This window comes from Pristiophorus japonicus, chromosome 16, assembly GCF_044704955.1.
Source record: "Pristiophorus japonicus isolate sPriJap1 chromosome 16, sPriJap1.hap1, whole genome shotgun sequence".
Taxonomy (NCBI): Eukaryota; Metazoa; Chordata; class Chondrichthyes; family Pristiophoridae; genus Pristiophorus; species Pristiophorus japonicus.
In genome coordinates, this window is record NC_091992.1 from 5,147,003 (window position 1) to 5,166,290 (window position 19,288).

The 19,288-nt window shown below is 45.7% G+C and overlaps 1 protein-coding gene and 1 long non-coding RNA gene across 6 annotated transcripts in view; one reads left to right on the plus strand and one right to left on the minus strand.

Annotated features, from left to right (window-relative positions):
• Positions 1–12,004, minus strand: part of fam222ba (family with sequence similarity 222 member Ba) — a 50,466-nt gene extending 38,462 nt beyond the window's left edge. Inside the window, exons 1-2 of one of the 3 annotated variants that reach the window (XR_011587230.1) lie at positions 11,898–12,004; positions 9,745–10,453 (exon numbers count right to left, since the gene is read on the minus strand). The gene's annotated coding sequence lies outside the window, so the exon portion shown is untranslated. Of the gene's footprint in view, positions 1–9,744; positions 10,454–11,407; positions 11,487–11,897 lie in introns of those variants that run through there. The other 2 variants (XM_070856922.1, XM_070856923.1) reach the window with 2 other exon arrangements.
• The window catches only part of LOC139226282 (uncharacterized), a 17,016-nt gene continuing 9,461 nt past the window's right edge, over positions 11,734–19,288 (plus strand). For 2 of the 3 annotated variants that reach the window (XR_011587232.1, XR_011587231.1), the window contains exons 1-2: positions 11,734–11,932; positions 15,809–16,012. This is a non-coding gene — a long non-coding RNA (uncharacterized lncRNA). Of the gene's footprint in view, positions 11,933–15,808; positions 16,013–17,361; positions 17,411–19,288 lie in introns of those variants that run through there. The other variant, XR_011587233.1, reaches the window with a different exon arrangement.

Genomic DNA, 19,288 nt, shown 5'->3' on the forward strand with positions numbered 1-19,288 from the left:
TTTCAGAATGTCCTGCACCCGCTCCAAGACATCCTTGACCCTTGCACCAGGGAGGCAACATACCATCCTGGAGTTTCGGTTGCGGCTGCAGAAACGCCTATCTATTCCCCTTCCAATTGAATCCCCTATCACTATCGCTCGCCCACTCTTTTTCCTGCCTTCCTGTGCAACAGAGCCAGCCACGGTGCCATGAACTTGGCTGCTGCTGCCCTCCCCTGATGAGTCATCCCCCTCAACAGTACTCAAAGCGGTGTATCTGTTTTGCAGGGGGATGACTGCAGGGGACCCCTGCACTATCTTCCTTGCACTGCTCTTCCTGCTGGTCTTCCATTCCCTAGCTGGCTGTGGACCCTTCACCTGCGGCAAGACCAACTCGCTACACGTGCTACTCACGTCACTCTCAGCATCGTGGATGCTCCAGAGTGAATCCACCTTCAGTTCCAAATCCGCAACGCGGTCCGTCAGGAGCTGGAGGCAGATACACTTCCCACACACGTAGTCTTCAGGGACACCGGAAGTGTCCCCGAGTTCCCACATGGTACAGGAGGAGCATATCACGTGACCGAGCTCTCCTGCCATGACTTAACCCTTAGATACGCTTAATTTGGCGACAACAATGTTAACAGGTTACTTACTGATATAAAAAAGAAAAAGAAAATCTTACCCATTGCTGCACGACCGAGAGGGAACATGGACTGCATGTGTTTGCATAACAGTGAGACCAATTTTCAACAACAAAATCTACAAAGGTTCAATTTGCTGGGAGTAGCAAATTGCTACTCAACACAAGTTTTGGAGGTTGAATGTTTAAATTACCCATCCTCAGTCACCATCAAATGCTCTTTTCCACCATCAATGAGAAACTAATTATCTATTTTTTGAAAAATGTACAAAAATGAACTTTCGCATTAATTTGCCAGCAAATCATAGACTCTGACAGCACAGGAGGCCATTTGGCCCATCATGCCTGTGCCAGCTCTCTGAAAGAGCTCTCCAATTAGTCCCACTCCCCCTCGCTCTTTCCCCACAGTCCTGCATACGTTTCCTTTTCAAGTATTTATCCAATTCCCTTTTGAAAGTTACTATTGAATCTGCTTCCACCATTTAGATCATAACTCACTGCGCAAGAACAAATGGTTCTAATGCCGATTTGTTAGTAAAATGAGTCACATTTGGTGACCACCAATATCCCGCTGCCGTTATCTTTTGAGACCGAAATGCCAATGGGCGATTTAAATCAGTATTGGAAATCTCCTGTGGGCAGGTGCTTTTTTCAGAGATTTCTGCAATTATCAGCAGAACTACCATTACACCCACATTCACGAGGTTCTTTTTTTAAGGGAAGTTCTGATCAGAATGGCCACACGACAATTCCAATACCTGTACATATATATACACATTTTTTTTATAAATGAAGACAGAAAATGCTGAAAACATAGAAGGTTCGACAGTATCTGAAAAGATGGTAGTGTTTCTGATGAGAGTCCATCAAAATGGGATGTTATTGCAGATTTACAGCATGTGTGGCTTTACTCATTCCCCTTACATATCTGTTCAGTCAGCAAATAGATTTTGGTAATTGCCATTACTCACTCAGGAATAATGGCACCCTGTAATGGTTTTACATTCATTTCTTCAAAAAACTGGAATCGCTGTTTATGGAATTAGATGAAGCCCAGGCCCTGGGGACTTTACTCCAAGAAGTGCAATGTATTTATTCTTCGTATGCCATTTGTTTTGCATAATTACAACTACAGTTTGCGCTCGCAGTTAATTATACGTAATTAAACATTAGCCTGGATTTGCACCAAGTTGTCAGTGGCAACCAACCTGCCCTTGCTTGCAGAATGCAACAGAAATTCTTAATAATGCGGCACATCTAACAAAAGCAAGCTGTGCTAATATGAGCTCTCCATCCGCTTTCCTGTACTGCAAACAGCAGCACCCATGGTTCGATGGGCAACCGAGACCAGTCATACAAACCTGCACTTTGCCTAACCCTACAGGTATCCCGCACTTTGGGTAGGGCAAGTGATGGGCGTCCTGCAACAAATCATCCAATTTCTGCAGACACCATGCAGCAGGATTTGCTGCCCGCATACTGCAGTCTGCACATGTTCCAACTGCAGCTAAAATACCAGTTTGACTAAGCTCTGGAATTCCCGCTTAAACCTCTCTCTTCTCCTTTAAGACACTCCTTAAAAGCTCCCTCTTTAACCAAGCTTTTAGTCACCTGTCCGAATATCCCATGTGGCTCAGTGTCAAGTTTTGTTCGATAATCCTCCTGGGAAGCACCTTGGAAGGCACTATCGAAATATTTTTTGTTGGTCAGAAATCACTTTTCATAATTCTGCACACCCAGTAAAGCTCTTGAGTGGCTACAATCCCGGAAAATAAGGACCTTTCCAAAAAACGGATGTTTTCAGATCCGCATTTTTTTTTTTAAAAAGAGCTTTAAGCCTGCGTAAAGCATGTGATTTGATGCCATGACCATTGCTGAACAATACACATCACACACACACATGTATATGAAGGCAGTAACTCATGCTTGGGTTCATCCCAAGGGCAGCAGGGGTCTTTGGTACATCATCCAAGGTGTGATCCTTCCCCTGTACCCAAAGGGTTATCATATACAAACCATGAGTTGGAGAGGAGGTCACAGCCAAATTCAATCCCATGCACACACATTCCCGCAGGGATCACGATCAGAAGTAGAACTCCTTGCCCAACAATTGGGTCATTTTGGATCCATTCTTCACATCGTCAGGGCTACCATTTTGGAATTAGGACTTGGAACTGCAAGGTTCTTTCAGCTTACAGTCTGACCTACAATTCTATTCAGTTACTGAAAACAATGGACCTTACTGCTGGAAGATGCTACGTAACCAATGCAGGAATTCTTCTCAAAATAAAGGAGAACAATGTCAAATTTGCCAAAACATTGAACGTCTCAGCTTTATACTGAAGGGTCTCAGTATATAGTTCGTTGGCTTTGGTATTCAATGATGGGGTCGGGTACATTTTTCTATATTTTGAACAAACACTGTTTAAACAAGCATTTCTTAAAACGTTTCCTACTCCCATGAGACAACCCATGCACTTAATCAAATAGTTTTGTAGGATCACCGTAGGCTTGCATGGGGTTCAGTCGGAAGATCGTAGACACTTACAATGTACTCAGATGTGCAGCCTGACCCCTTTCCTCTGCCAGGCAGCTGATACACAGGGATGAGCTCCTTCATATTTTCCCTTTCCTTTATTTCAAGGAATTCACTAAAGCTATATGTTTTCTTTTTATAACATAAGAAATAGGAGCAGGAGTCATCCATTTGGCCTCCACGGGCCTGCTCCACCATTCAATAAGATCATGGCTGATCTGATCTTGGCCTCGACTCCACTTCCCTGCCCGCTCCCCATAACCCTTCACTGCCTTGCTGTGTCGGAGTTCAAAGTCGAGCGCTTGCTTTGGGAGACTCGGGTCGGACATGCGGACAATGTGGTCCGCCCAACGGAGCTGGTCGAATGTGGTCAGCACTTCGACGCTGCGGATGTTAGCCTGATCGACAACACTGACGTTGGTGCGTCTATCCTCCCAGAGAAAATGTTTCAAGGACACCCTCAATGCCTCCCCACTGACACCTAGAAATCCCTGGCCCAAGTCCACCCTAAATGGAAGAAGAGCATACAAACATAGAAAATAGGTGCAGGAGTAGGCCATGCGGCCCTTCAAGCCTGCACCGCCATTCAATATGATCATGGCTGATCGTGCAACTTCAGTACCCCATTCCTGCTTTCTCTCCATACCCCTTGATCCCTTTAGCCGCAAGGGCCACATCTAACTCCCTTTTGAATATATTTAACGAACTGGCCTCAACAACTTTCTGTGATCGAGAATTCCACAGGTTCACAATTCTGAGTGAAGAAGTTTTTCCTCATCAGTCCTAAATGGCTTACCCCTTATCCTTAGACTGTGACCCCTAGTTCTGGACTTCCCCAACATCAGGAACATTCTTCCTGCATCTAACCTGTCCAGTCCCGTCAGAATCTTATACGCTTCTATGAGATCCCCTCTCATTCTTCTAAATTCCAGTGATAAGCCTCGTCAATCCAGTCTTTCTTCATATGTCAGTCCTGCCATCCCAGGAATCAGTCTGGTGAACCTTTGCTGCACTCCCTCAATCGCAAGAATGTCTTCCTCAGATTAGGAGACCAAAACTGTACACAATATTCAAGGTGTGGCCTCACCAAGGCCCTGAACAACTGCAGTAAGACCTCCCTGCTCCAAAACTCAACTCCTCTCGCTATGAAGGCCAACATGGCTTCACCACCTGCTGTACCTGCATGCCAACTTTTACTGACTGATGTACCATGACACCCAGGTCTCATTGCACCTCCCCTTTTCCTAAACTGTCACCATTCAGATAATATTCTGCCTTCCTGTTTTTGCCACCAAAGTGGATAACCTCACATTTATCTACATTATACTGCATCTGCCATGCATTTGCCCATTCACCTAACCCAAGTCACCCTGTAGCCTCTTAGCATCCTCCTCACAACTCACACTGCCATCCAGCTTAGTGTCATCTGCAAACTTGGAGATATTACACTCAATTCATTTGTCTAAATCATTGATGTATAGTGTAAATAGTTGGGGTCCCAACACTGAACCTTGCGGTACCCCACTAGACACTGCCTGCCATTCTGAAAAGGACCTGTTTATTCCCACTCTTTGCTTCCTATCTGCCAACCAATTCTCTATCCACATCAATACATTACCCCCAATATCATGTGCTTTAACTTAGCACACTAATCTCTTGTGTGGGACCTTGTCAAAAGCCTTTTGAAAATCCAAATACACCACATTCATTGGTTCTCCCTTGTCCATTCTACTCGTTACATCCTCAAAAAATTCTAGAAGATTTGTGAAGCATGATTTCCCTTTCATAAATCCATGCTGACTTGGACCGATCCTGTCACTGCTTTCCAAATGTGCTGCTATTTCATCTTTAATAATTGATTCCAACATTTTCCCCACCACCAATGTCAGGCTAACTGGTCTATAATTCCTGTTTTCTCTCTCCCCTCTTTTTTAAAAAGTGGGGTTACATTAGCTTCCCTCCAATCCATAACAACTGATCCAGAGTCTATAGAATGTTGGAAAATGATGACCAATGCATCTACTATTTCGAGGGCCACTTCCTTAAGTACTCTCGGATGCAGACTATCAGGCCCTGAGGATTTATCGTCCTTCAATCCCATCAATTTCCCTAACACAATTTCCTTAATAAGGATTTCCTTCAGATCCTCCTTCTATCTAGACCCTCGGTCCCCTAGTATTTCCAGAAGGTTATTTGTGTCTTCCTTAGTGAAGACAGAACCAAAGTATCTGTTCAATTGGTCTGCCATTTCTTTGTTCCCCATTATAAATTCACCTGATTCTGACTGCAAGGGACCTACATTTGTCTTCACTAATCTTGTTCTCTTCACATATCTATAGAAGATTTTTCAGTCAGTTTTTATGTTCCCTGTATGCTTACTTTCGGACTCTATTTTCCCCCTCTTAATTCAACCCTTTGTTCTCCTCTGCTGAATTCTAAATTTCTCCCAGTCCTCAGGTTTGCTGCTTTTTCTGGCCAATTTATATGCCTCTTCCTTGGATTTAACACTATCCCTAATTTCCTTTGTTCTGCACAGGCATTGAGCACCTCGAGTTTCGTCGCCGAGAGCATGCAAAAATCAAGCGCAGACAGCGGAAAGAGCGTGCGGCAAACCAGTCTCCCCACCCACCCTTTTCTTCAACCACTGTCTGTCCCACCTGTGACAGAGACTAAGTCCTGTCTTGGAGTGTACAATCACCTGAGAACTCATTGTGAGTGTGTAAGCAAGTCTCCCTCCCTGGAAATCCAAGAAAACACTTATTACAAATAAATCTCCTTCACATGGTAGAATTTTTTTCTGCTTGGGGTCAGGAGTTTTGCATCCTGAGGGGGACTGCCTATGATGATAATCACTCCCTTATCATTCAAAAATCTGTATCTCCACCTTAAATATATTCAATGACCCAGCCTCCACTGCTCTCTGGGATGGAGAATTCCAAAGATTCACGACCCTCAGAAGAAATTCCTCCGCGTCTCCCGTTTTAAATGGGCGACCCCTTATTCCGAAACTATGCCCCCTAGTTCTAGATTCCCCCACCGGGGGGGGGGGGGGGGAACATCCTCTCAGCATCCACCCCATCAAGCCTCCTCAGAATCTTCTACGTTTCAATAAGATCACCTCTCATTCTTCTAAAATCCAATGGGTCGAGGCTCAATCTTCTTTCTGAATGCCTTGGTCTCTGCCTGCCTGCCTGTCCCCCAAGGCTGGTGCCCCACATTTTGAGCTGCAACAAATTAAGCCCAATGCTCTGGCTCCAAGTCACAGCAGGTTTTGGAAAAGGTTTGAGAAGCCAGTTATAATTTCTGCATTTTAAATCTGAAATGTTGGTTAATTATTAACAACTACATGATCCAAGTACAGAACGTCTGGTGTACTAAATCACTTTTTATTCACTCTCAGGATGCAAAACTCCTGACCCAAGCAGAAAAAATTCCACCGTGAGAGAGAGATTTATTTGTAATATTAAAAGTGTTTTAATGGATTTCCAGAGGATTATACAGGGTAAACCAGAAATAGTGCAAATTTATCAGTTTTCCCCACTGCAGCCTATATGGAAGTTTCAAATAACTTGAAAATTGACTTCTATACAGGCAGTGCAAAATAAATCAATTTGGGCTCCCTCCAATCCTTGTATTGTGGTTAAAAATCCAGTTTGTTTTAGAATAAAATCAGTTTGTATTCAAGCAGGAAGCTACTGCAGCTGTTCTGATATTACAACGGTAGAAGCACGTCCATATTCATGAGCAACATGGCATCGGGCAGCATGGTAAGTGACAGATTAAAGTGAAGGAAATAAATAAAGGATTCTTTGATGACTCAATGGATAATCAAAAAAGATTTATGTGGATGTTACTAGAGCTGAGAGGTTATAACCATCAACAAAGACTGAACAAGCTGGGACTTTTCTCTAAATTTGATAGGGTAGACATAGAGATGTTTCCACTTGTGGGGTACTCTAAAACTAGGGACCATAAATATAAGATCGTCACTAAGGAATCCAAGGATGCTGGAGGCAGACTCAATCGTGGCTTTCAAAAGGGAGTTGGATAAGTATCTGAAGGAAAAATATTTGCAGGGCTACGGGGAAAGGGCGGGGGAGTGGGACTGGTTGAAGTGCTCTTGCAGAAAGCCAGCACGGTCCCGACCGGCCTCCTGTGCTGTAACCATTCTATGATAAGGAACTCAGGAGAAATTTCTTTTCCCAGAGGGAGGCGAGAAAGCAGAACTCGCTACCACAGGGAGCAGTTGAGGCGAATAGTACAGTGGCATTTAAGGGGAAAATAGGTAAGTGCATGAGGGAGAAAGGAGTAGGGTGAGATGACAGGAGGCTTGTGTGGAGGATAAACCAGTCAGGCCAATGGCCTGTTGCGGTGCTGTAACCATCATCATCATCATAGGCAGTCGCTCAAAGCAAGGATGACTTGCTTCCACGCCATAAAGGAATGAGTTCACAGGTGTTTCAATGAAGGACCTAATATTCCAGATCCCAAACTACATCTTGGAGGGTGGAAGATGCCGGTGCTTGGATTTTTTTTTTTTAACGTGGGGTGGCCGTTGCACACTAGCCGCCCCACAGGCTGGACAGAGCTAGGTCTTGGTCCACTGGCAAGGATTACCCAAGATGACTGGAGACCAGCTCTGCTGCACGGACCTAGAGCGCACACATATAGCAGTGTGGGCTGGCCCGTGCTGACCCTGGGCCCTCGCCTCTTCTGGGTCGCAGACTCATGCCACTCCTGGGCCCCGGTCACTTCCTTCGACGGACTCTTGTCGCTCCTTCGCCCCTCCTGCCGTGCCCGCCCGCACTGCAATCAGCGACCTGACTTGCAGCCGTCGCCCTCCTGCAGTGATATGCCGCTGCACGCTGTTCCCTCTGATAGAACCGGCCTGCTGATGGTATTGCAGGCCGGGACCGTGCTGGGCCACCGCATGCTGCTCCCTCTAATGCAGCCTTTCAATCACAGTAAACCCTCTTGGTGCTGTAACATGTATATGGTGACTGCATTGTGTGGTCCGGTTTCAATGCCTTTGGACAAGAAGTGGGACAGGGAAGGACTCCAGATTGTTGTCCAGTGACCCCTACGAGAGTGTGCTGAGTGGACAGGATCACACTTGGCTTTGGCTTTGGATCCCCCTCCCCCAAAAATAATCAAAAACCTGCTAATACCAGGATTGGCGCAGTGACAAATAAACTTGGGCAGACCCTAGGCCAGATGGGCTCGACACTAAACTCAATTAGGAAAAAGCTGAACGCTGTGATGGGAAAGCAGTTGAGTTGTATTCTGGAAGGATGAAATTAAAGAGGCTGAAAGGGTGGAATTTTTGGTGCACTCGTGAGCAGCCAGTCACCTGCCACTTTGAAAAGAAGAGATAATGGGGAAAAATGGAAACAAAAAAAAGTGTTTTCATTCAGCAATGAACACACAGAGCCTGTGGGTTTTATTGCAAGTGCTATCTTCTGAAATTCTAAATCAATGAAATTCATGCAACATCTCAGAAAATTGGCATTTATCAAGATTTGACTCAAGAGCCAGGGGCACAGTTAGTAACACTCAAATCAGAAATTCCAGCTTCGGTAAACTCCAACCCACCCATTTAATTGGGACAGACTGACCTCCTGACTAGGATACCGGATTAAAGTACCCTTCGATCAAGCTGTATCTTGCTCAATGCCAATTTTCCCCAGAGATGGGTTAGGATGTGCATTATAGTGGACTCAGAATTTTTAAAAGGCTGCGTGTAAAATAAAAAACCAAGTTGGATTAGTGCCAGATTAGCGAAACATTATGGTGTGATATTCTAAATTCTGCATCCCCCACCACCACCACCACCACCACACACCCCCGGGACAGAGGAAATGGAGAGAAGAAAGTTAATTCAGTATTACCAGGCCTCCCTTTAGAGAAGATGGAGTTGATCTTTGATAGGATCACATGAACAAGAGACTCAGAACGGTTTGCTGCCTCGGCGCCCTCAGCTTTGAGTCCCATGAGGACATGAGTTACGTGCTAAACATGTACTAACAACTCAAACTGTCTTCCAACTGTCCGGTGGAATCACAATATTTCGGTTTCCTATCAGCCGTAACTTTAATTCACAAATGGCAAAAAGATTGGATTGCAGTATAATCAAATCTGGAGAGAATGACGTGTTGACAAACTAACTGCACCTTACCAACAGACGCAGCATCCTTTCCTTGTGGCACTGCTGAGAATAGCGGCTGGGAATTAGTAAATTCTCAACAGCCATTATCTTTTTGCATTGGAATTCTGGAGGAGACTGGTACTCATTTATGTACTCAAAATTTACAGCACACTTTGCTCCAGTACCTCACTAAGACATGGAAATGCTGTTGCAGCACTATTAAACTTTAACTGGTAAACTGTACAATATAGCTGGCAGAATAGCTTTTGCCAGCTCACTCCTGGTAAAAGATCGGTCTCTAGCACAGATCAAAACTGTCACTTGTTTATTCAGCTTACTTTAAAAACTAGACCTCAAATATAGATGACACAAACAGCTCTTCAGTAATTTAATAAAAGCTTGGAGCGAAACAGGTGCTTTGGGAGTAAATTATACCTCAGCACAAAAGGAGAAAATATAAATGGACAACATGAATGAACTTCAAAAATTGAAACCAAAGTTTAAACATTATTTTTTTTTTAAAACTCAGCCACATGGGAACAATCAGAAAACATTTACGTAAAATCTAACTCCCTAGAAAATTACTGTCCCCTCACTTTAATTAGCCCAATTAGTTAAATGTGCAAGCAGTTAGAAACAAAAGTAATTTTAGTGCAAGAATGTTTTTTTAAACGTCAACATAATTATAAGACAAGTCAACCAAAACACTTACAACGTCCACTGAAATTTATATTACAGCTTAAGATTTAAGTGCATGGTTTGCACATCTGAAGGCCTCCCAAAACTGCTCAATCGCTGGCTGCACAGAAAGTCTTAATGTGAGTAAGTTGCATGTATTACCCGGCATCACAAAGTGCAGGCCGTGTAAACGACATCTTGAGGATTAAACTGATCGAGATGAAATGTGCCTAGCAACCAGCTCATTAAAAACAGGGTTCAGAAACAGGCCAGCAATCCATTCTCTTATCTCCCCTTGCAAAAGATAACACAGTCTCCATCTACTCATCGGCCTCATAACGAGCAGCTTCTTCTGGAACTTCGTTCTCATGTTCACGATTTTATTTCCTCTTGTTTAAAAAAAGCAAATTAATCCGCAGCTCTTCATTTCGTCCCACATTACCTCATTTCCATGTGTTTTGTCCTTTTAGAACTGAAAAAGGGTTGCGGGGGGGGGGGGTAGGTGAGGACACGCATTGAAAGTACAATAATGTCGCACGACCACAATTAATTGTTATTCTCTGGGGATGCGATGGGTGGTGAGGAAAGAGAGGGGGGGGATATAACTAATGACAACCGCTGCCGTTCTGCGCAAATGATTAGTCACGCCGGATTCTCTGCTAATCAATTCAAGATAAACTGGTTTTAAAAACAGTAAGGGAAGAGAGAGGAGGGGGGGGGGGGAAATGCCTTTGTAACAATGGCGCACTGTAAAGATTGCAGATTGCCTCCACTGATTAAACCGTGCATCAGCCACAAGGTTATGCCACCGCCTAACACCACAATCTCTCAGGATCGCAGATGAAAAGAGCTGGCAATTCAAATCAAGCAGCGATTTCTCTGTGTGTCCCCCTCCGCCTCCCTCTCCCCACATTAATCTTCGTGTGACATGGACAGACGGCTCTGGTTTAATAAAGATTTTGCAGAGCACACACCAACCCACCCCCTTGAAATACTGCATTTAAATAGCAGTCTCTTAAGCTTCCCTTTTATATATTAAAAAGCCTTGACATCAGAGAGAAATTTCACACACACACAAAGCGCAGCCTGACGCCTCACAGACCGGATTTTTAAGACGAATTATGACTCCCATTCCCTATTTTTTTTTCTTAAATTACCTCAAAAATAAGAGTTTATAGATATATATATATATTTTTTTTTTTTTAAAGTTAACTTTTAATACTTGGGCATTTTTTTCCCCCACATATGATTAAAAAAATGACAACAGTTGCCACAGCTGCGAGTTTGCCATTTGCAGCAATCTTCGCCCCATTGAGTTACAATCCTCCCCCCCCGCAAATAACTATATATTTAAAACGTTCTGGGTGCGAATTTGAGAATTTCAGACATTTAAAAAGTTAAATAGAGACAACTGGCGGATTCTTACTCGGAGATATTTTCTGTAAAGGCTGCAACCTCCATACGACAAGGCCGGCGGCGCTTGCTTTTCCTCGTTCGAAGGCATTAATATTTTTTTTTTTTTTAATTCCCCCCCCCCACACCGTGTGATAATAAATTTAATTTGGGGACACTTTGAGAGAACGAGAGAGAGAGAGAGAAAGCAACCAAAAAAAAATCCTCTCAGCTCAACTCCCTGCCGGAAACAAGGCGGCAGCTGGGGTGATGGACAGAGGCGCCCGACCAATGGCGAATCGGCTCTGGCGGCGGCGCCCCGCCCGTTGAGGGCACGGCTGACCAATCGGCGTCGAGGGAAGGGCGGGACTTCCGCCGGCCGGCCCGGTTGCCCCGGCGCCCGCCCCCTCTTTTGTTAGGCGTCCGACGCCGCCTCAAGAATATAAAATGAGAGAGAGAGAGAGAGAGGAAGGGGGAGGGAAAAAAGACGCGGCTGGAGCCTCGGACGCCGAGCGGACACTTACTTTCTGTGGAGCTGACAGGACTGCATAGTTAAACGGTGGGTAAGGTCATTGAATCCGCTCGCTGCTTCGGCCCGCGCTGCTCGCTCGCTTCTGCGGCAAAAAAAAACACGACAGACGCAGCGACTGGCGGCGCATGCGCATGGCGGCTCGTTCCCATTTCTGGCTCGTGCGCATGCGCGGTCACCACTAAGCAGCGGTCCGTACGCATGCGCGCTCGCGGCCACGGTGGAGCCCGCCGCCGCTTCGAGCCGGCTCCTGCTCACATTAAAATCATTTCAGGTCGGGTTTTTTTGCATTAACTTTCTCGGCCTTTCACATTTTTATTGCCAACGATATTCGATGTGTTCAGGAGCAGTCGTGGGACTGAAGGAGGAGGGCGTTCGGCGCCCCCAGCGGTCGGAGGACCAAAAGATTCGCGTCCGTTCTGCTCCACACATCTGACCCATGACATGGGACAATGAACCCATGACATGAGGATGGGTCCCAAGGTGTTTCACCAATAGAAATGGACACTGAGCGATGAATCGACAGATTTGGAGCAGGGAATGAAATGCCGACTTGAAATAGGAGTAGGCTATTTGGTCCCTCGAGCCTGCTCCGCCATTTAATAAGATCATGGTTGATTTGATCATGGACTCAGGTCCACTTCCCTGCCCGCTCCCCATAACCCCTTATTCCCTTTATCGTTTAAGAAACTGTCTATCTCTGCTATAAATTTATTCAATGACGCAGCTTCCACTGATTGGGGAGACTCGAACTGGAGGGCATGATCTTAGAATAAGGGGCCACCCATTTAAAACTGAGATGAGAAATTTCTTCTCGGAGGGTTGTAGATCTGTGGAATTCGCTGCCTCAGAGAGCTGTGGAAGCTGGGACATTGAATAAATTTAAGACCGAAATAGACAGTTTCTTAAACGAAAAGGGAATAAGGGGTTATGGGGAGCGGGCAGGAAAGTGGACCTGAGTCCATGATCGGATCAGCCATGATCGTATTAAATAGCAGAGCAGGCTCGAGGGGCCGTATGGCCTGCTCCTGCTCCTATTTCTTATGTTCTTATCCTTCCTTAAATAAGGAGACCAAAACTGCACGCAGTACTCCAAGTGTGGCCTCACCAATACCCTGTGCAACTGTAGCAGGACATCTCTGCTTTTATACTCCATCCCCCTTGCAATAATGATGGGCTTGAGAATGCATTTAAAGTGGAGCGAGAAATGGAATTAGAACTCTGCACTAACTGCCTTGATGCTTGATGTGCAGTGAAGCATGACTTTCACCACCCCCAAGCAACAGAAAGCAAAGACTTGCCTTTATATAGCACCTTTCATGACCTCAGCTACGTCCCAAAGTGCTTTACAGCCAATGAAGTACTTTATGATTTGTAGTTACTGTTGTAATGCAGGATGCCAGAATCTCTAGATAGGGAGATCCACAGGGATCACATGTTTTCCCCATGTGAGTTTAGTCCATAGCGAGTTGATGGAAAGACCACATTGCTGTTTGTGGGAGCTTGCTGTGCATAAATTGGCTGCCGCGTTTCCTACATTACAACACCGACTATACTTCGATACAAAAACTACTTTGCGGGACACCCTGATGTTGTGAAAGATGCTAGAAATGCAAGGCTTATTTCTCACTGGATCAAGGCATAGGGAAGAATTTAGAATACTAATGGAGACGAGAAGGTCCTCAACGGTTCCAAGGGCAAGATCTTCAGCTCTTCTAATACATCTCCATTAGAAGAGCGATGAAGTGTAGTTATTTTTCCACAGATGTGGAAATTGATCTGGGTCCAAACTCTGTTTTGGCCAGCATTCCAGAAAGAAGTTATCAGACAGCTGCAGCAATTAGCCAAGAGCAGCATCACTCGGAGTGGTGGGTCCCACTTGACCCGAAACCCCTTCTCAATAAAGGTTGCTCCAACGTGCTGCACTGCAGCCTCTCTGCACAACTGGCTTAAATTACACTCCCTTGTCCTTACCATATTTCTCCCCAGATGACCTTCAGTCTGGCTCCAATTAGCCTCTTGTTACTCTTCAATCTGTCGTTTTAAAAGTTTTTGAGTGAAGATATTTAATAAGAGCATGAAAGGGGGCAGTGGCAGACGGAAGCTCGTTGGGCTCATCCACCTCATGAGCTGAATACAGCTTGTGCTGCAGGCTCGGCCAACTCGTCCCGTATTAAGTCTTTTATATGTTCTTTCCTCTCTCCATTTATTTCAATTCAGTTTTTATTTCCTCTCTTCCTTTTATCTGTTCTCTATTTCCTACATTACAACAGTGACTTCAAAAGTACTTATTTGACTGTAAAACATTTTGGGCTGTCCTGAGGTCATGAGAGGCGCTATATAAATGCAAGTCTTTCTATCTATCTATTTATACAGTGAACACCACTCACTATGTAAATGGCTGGTTCTGTTGTTACAAGTGCTTCCGAATAAAAAAACTTTACTGCATTTCAGACTCTTTCATTTTGTTATTTTATGATATGGTATTCATCCACAAACGGCCCCTGCTATTTTGCAAATCACAAGTTCTGCCCATAGCTGCTTAAGGAATCCATGGTGATTATTTTTTTCTGAACCACAACATAATGGATTAACAGGAGACTTGGCACAGTTGGTGGAATCAGTTCCTCCATCGTGGATTCACGCCCCGCTCCAGGACTAACTGGGTGCTGCATTTTGTTCTTCCGATGAGACTTTAAACTGAGGTATGATTGCAAGAAGAGTAAGGAACTATCCTGGCCCATGTTCCCCTCTCAACCAAGACTGCCAAAGGTACACTAACTCGTCACTCCTACATCAACTAGCCATTGCTACATTACAACAGTGACTGCCCGTCAAAATTACCTCTTTGGCTGTAAAGACCAACTTGGCAGGTTTAGGCAGGAAGTTCCAGAGCCCGTGGCTGAGGCAACAGAAGGCACGGCCACCGATGGTGGAGTGATGGCAATACGGGATGATCAAGAGGCCAGAATTGTATCTTGTAGCGTTGTGGGGCTGGAAGAGGTTATAGAGATAGGGAAGGGATGAGGCCATGGAGGGATTTGAACACGAGGATGTGAATTTTGAAATTGAGACGTTGCTTAACTGGGAGCCAATGTAGGTCAGCGAGCACAGGGGGTGATGGGTGAGCAGGACTTAGTGCGAGTTAGGACATGGTCAGCGAGCACAGGGTGATGGGTGAGCAGGACTTGGTGCGAGTTAGGACACGGTCAGCGAGCACAGGGAGTGATGGGTGAGTGGGACTTGGTGCGAGTTAGGACACGGGGCACAGGGGGTGATAGGTGAATGGGACTTGGTGCGAGTTAGGGCACGGGGCACAGGGGGTGATGGGTGAGCGGGACTTGGTGCGAATTAGGACATGGGGCAGCGAGCACAGGGGTTGATGGGTGAGCGGGACTCAGTGCAAGTGCTTTGGGTCGCCCTGAGGTTGTGAAAGGCACTATAGAAATGCAAGTACTTTCTTTCTATTCCCTGTATTGTTCTTTGTGGGATCTTTCTGTGTAGAAACTTTGTTGCTGCAGTTGGCAGCGCAATTGTACCTGAGGTCCTATTGAGCGCTGTGGTGATGTGCTGTGTTAATGCAATTTTCTTCCAGGGGATGTGCCTGTTTTAAAAGTTAAAATGACGGGGAGAGGAATACCATCCCAACATGTTCATTATCGGCACACCTTTTCTCTCCTCCTCTCCTGAAGATGCTGACTCGTGCTGGGAGGGGTGCAGATGCTCCAAGTGGCCAGCTACCCCTTGGTATCGCAGCAAAGTGTCTTATTCTTCATGTAGCCTTGTCAGTGACTGGCCTCATGGGGACATCCGATACAAACCAGGTCCTCTCGTCATCCGTCTGTCACTGGGCAGGGACCAGGTGCGGTTATTCTGGCTGATTTATTTTCCACTTCCTCCACACAGTATCCAGTTTTGGGGACACGAATAGCGATGGGACTCTCCTCACCGTCTTCGCAATCAACAAGCAATTAGGAAGGCCAATGGTACATTGGCTTTTATTGTAAGTGGGTTGGAGTACAAGACTAAGGAAGTCTTACTGCAATTATACAGGGCCTCGATGAGACCACACCTAGAGTACTGTGTACAGTTTTGGTCTTGGTACCTAAGGTAAGATATATTTGCCTTTTAAAGGGGGTGCAACAAAGGTTCACTAGATTGATTCCTGGGATAATAGGGTTGTCCTATGAGGAGAGATTGAGTAGATTGACCCAATACTCTCTGGAGTTTAGAAGAATGAGAGATGATCTCATTGAAACATACAAGATTCTGAGGGGAATTAACAGGGTAGATGCTGTGAGGATGTTTCCCCCGGGCTGGAGAGTCTAGAATCAGGGGGCATAGTCTCATTTAGGACTGAGATGAGGAAGAATTTCTTTACTCGGAGGGCTGTGAATCTTTGGAATCCTCTGCCCCAGAGGGCTGTGGAGGCTCAATTGCTGAGTATATTCAAAGCTGAGATCGATAGATTTTTGGACTCTATGGGAATCGAGGGATATGGGGATCGGGCGGGAAAGTGGAGTTGAGGGCGATGATCAGCCATGATCTCATTGAATGGTGGAGCAGGCTCGAGGGGTCGTATGGCCGACTCCTGCTCCTAATTCTTGCGTTCACCGGCTATTCAGATTTAAAATCTACTTTTTTGAAATAATCTATCAAGTCCATTCGGTGGTGCAGGCCCGCAGTGCCGGATCCCGGGCATCATTTAAACTTCCAAACACTGCGAAGGGCCTGGCCAAAACTGTGCAACTCCAAGGAGAGCTTTGATTTCTGTGGCAAAATGCAACGATTTGAATACAGGCAAATGGCAAAGGCACGGTAACACCAAATTCGACTTCTGATGTTTAGCAGTTGAAAGTCAGAAACACGTCGTCGTCATCATCATATGCAGTCCCTCAAAATCGAGGAAGACTTGCTTCCGCTCCAAAAGTGACTGAACAGTCCAATACGGGAATTACAATCTCTGTCACAGGTGGGACAGACAGTGGTTGAAGGAAAGAGTGGGTGGGACTGGTTTACCGCACACTCCTTCCACTGCCTGCGCTTGATTTCTGCATGCTCTCGGCGACGAGACTCGAGGTGCTCAGCGTCCTCCCGGATGCTCTTCCTCCACTTAGGACAGTCTTTGGCCAGGGACCCCCAGGTGTTGGTGAGGATGTTGCACTGTGCCCTACACAAGGAGCTGGTCGAGTGTGGTCAGTGCTTTGATGCTGGGGATGTTGGCCTGATCGAGAACACTGACGTTGGTGCATCTGTCCTCCCAGGGGATTTGCAGGATCTTGTGGAGACACCGTTGTTGGTACTGCTCCAACACTTTGAGGTGTCTGCTGTGTGTGTATATATATCTTCCTACATTACAACTGTGACTGCACTTCAAAAAGTACTTCATTGGCTGTAAAACGCTTTGGGACGTCGGAAGGTCGTGAAATATAAATCCAAGTCTTTCTCTTCTTTTTCAGGCATGGCTCAGTGAGTCAGAAGTTTGTAGGTTCAAGTCCCACTCCAGGAATGTGGGCACATAAATCTAGGCTGACACTCCCAGTGCAGTGCTGAGGGAGTGCTGCGCTGTTAGAGGTGCTGTCTTTCAGAAGAGATGTTAAACCGAGGCCCGGTCTGCTCTCAGGTGGACGCAAAAGATCCCCTGGCACTATTTCGAAGATGAGCAGGAGAGTTATCCACAGTGTCCTAGGGCCAATATTTATCCCTCAATCAACATCATTCACATTACTGTTTGTGGGAGCTTGCTGTGCGTAAATTGGCTGCCGCGTTTCTTGCATCACAACAGTGACTACATTTCAAAAGTACTTCATTGGCTGCAAAGCACTTTGGGGCGTCCGGTGGTCATGAAAGGCGCTATAGCAATGCAAGTCTTTTTACTTACCGAGGTGCAAACTAATGAGTAAGTGCAGCTGATTCTGCCTGAAATAAAGGGGACACTTTTTAAGACGCTGGAGGGGATGACTTTGAAATGGACGTTAATGCAAATGGGTAAATGGTTATCGTTTATTTGGGCTCTAAGTGAATGCCTGTTTTAAAGACGGACGCTTTAAATGTTGGGGACTGTGCCAGAATAACGACACGACTGAATCCTTTTTTCACTGTTCCGGATTCGGCACTAATTTACGTTGCCTATATCCTGCAGAGAGACTGTGCTAATGCAGGGTGTGGCTGGGTCAGTACAGAATACCTGGCGCTTTGTTATGTACGGGGCAGTGGCGTGCCTTGCCTGGGAGTGTTTAATACGGATGCTGGGTTTCTGGAGTTGGGGAAGAGGACGTGTTCCATTGCACAGCAGTTGTGGTGCAGTGGGTGACCTTTCACCTCTGGGTCAGAAGGTTGTGGCTTCACAGTCCCACTCCATCACTAAAACAGATGATCTGCTCGTTATCACATTGCTGTTTGTGGGAGCTTGCTGTGCGCAAATTGGCTGCTGTGTTTCACACATTACAACAGTGACTACACTTCAAAAAGTACTTCATCGGCTGTAAAGTGCTTTGGGATGTCATATAATCATTAGACGTTTACAGCACAGAAGGAGGCCATTCGGCCCATCGTGTCCATGCTGGCCGACCAAGAGCTATCCATCCAAACCCCACGTTGCAGCTCTTGGTCCGTAGCCCTATCAAGTGCATATCCAAGTACTTTTTAAATGCGGTGAGGGTTTCTGCCTCTACCACCCTTTCGGGCAGTGAGTTCCAGACCCTCACCACCCTCTGGGTGAAAAAAAATCTCCACATCTCCCCTCTAATCCTTCTACCAATTACTTTAAATCTATGTCCCCTGGTTATTGACCTCTCTGCTAAGGGAAATAGATCCTTCATATCCACTCTATCTGGGCCTCTCATAATTGTATACGCCTCAGTGAGGTCTCCCCTCGGCCTCCTCTGTTCCAAAGAAAACAACCCCAGCCGATCCAATCTTTCCTCATAGCTAAACTTCTCCAGTCCCGGCGACATCCTTGTCAATCTCCTCCTGTACCCTCTCTCTCGTGCAATCACATTGTCCTGAGGCTGTGAAAAGTACGATAGAAATGCAAGTTTTGTTTTATCTGTAAGCTTGATCAGCACAAACACTGGCCCGAGCCGCCGAGAAGGGCTGAACGGGAGTGAGTGACAGCTGGAACGCAATCTCCGAGCTTGCAGCTTGTTCACAAACTTGACTGGAGAGTTCTCCTGGGGCTTTTGACTACTGCTGAATCTCCCCATTGTGTTGCTGCTTTGCAAAGACACTAAACCTTTTATTGTACATAATCATATATCTTCCCCTGAGAGCTTGCCTCCAGTCGTAGCTGGAGATACTAATTTGGCGTCTTTGTGGCCGTTTGATAATTATAATAGGCCACTCAATATTTTCATCTCCAAACCAGCCCGTGGCCACTACAGTCTG